Source organism: Amblyomma americanum, chromosome 6 (assembly GCF_052857255.1).
Source record: "Amblyomma americanum isolate KBUSLIRL-KWMA chromosome 6, ASM5285725v1, whole genome shotgun sequence".
In the NCBI taxonomy this organism is placed as follows: Eukaryota; Metazoa; Arthropoda; class Arachnida; order Ixodida; family Ixodidae; genus Amblyomma; species Amblyomma americanum.
Genome location: NC_135502.1, coordinates 60,450,091 through 60,450,734, shown reverse-complemented (window position 1 = coordinate 60,450,734; position 644 = coordinate 60,450,091).

Sequence of the window (644 nt, the reverse complement as noted above, 5' to 3'; positions counted from 1 at the left end):
TAAGGTGCAGCGTGCCGCGCACCTCTTGGTCTCCTCTCCAGGAACGGGCACATGTTGGACCACTGCTATCTACTGCCACAGTCGCGAACCGCACGCAACCGTTCGCGAGATTGCAAGTTCGCTTGTGTACAAAAACACGCTCCAGTGTGGCCGGTAGTCGTGTACCATGATCGGCCCATGAAAGCGTCATTAAAGCGTCACTGATATATGTAGACTGTATGGACTCCTCTGTTTTGCAATCCACGGTATTGCTGAAGACCTCACACCGCTTCTGCCGGCCGAGAGAGACAGTGAACGAGACACATACCGTCGGTTACCTCCAGCTGTAAAAAAAAAAAATAGCAAGGGGATATTATTCAGTGGACTCTAAGCGGAGTGCCATGCAACACTATGCGCATGCGTCGTCCTCAGAACCGATTTCCCACCAGTCGAATAAGGACGAATACAACACGGAGCCCAGCTATAGAAACAGGAAAGTCACATCGCCACGGAAGGAGGCTCTTTAGTTTTAATGCAAAAGCGTTACTATTCTTTCTACGAGAAAAGCCGGCGAAGTGTGTTAGTGTGTGCACTCTCAGAAGGTGCAGAAAATCCCAGCGATGGAAAGAAAAATGAGGTAACTTCATCAAGCGAACGCAGGATGC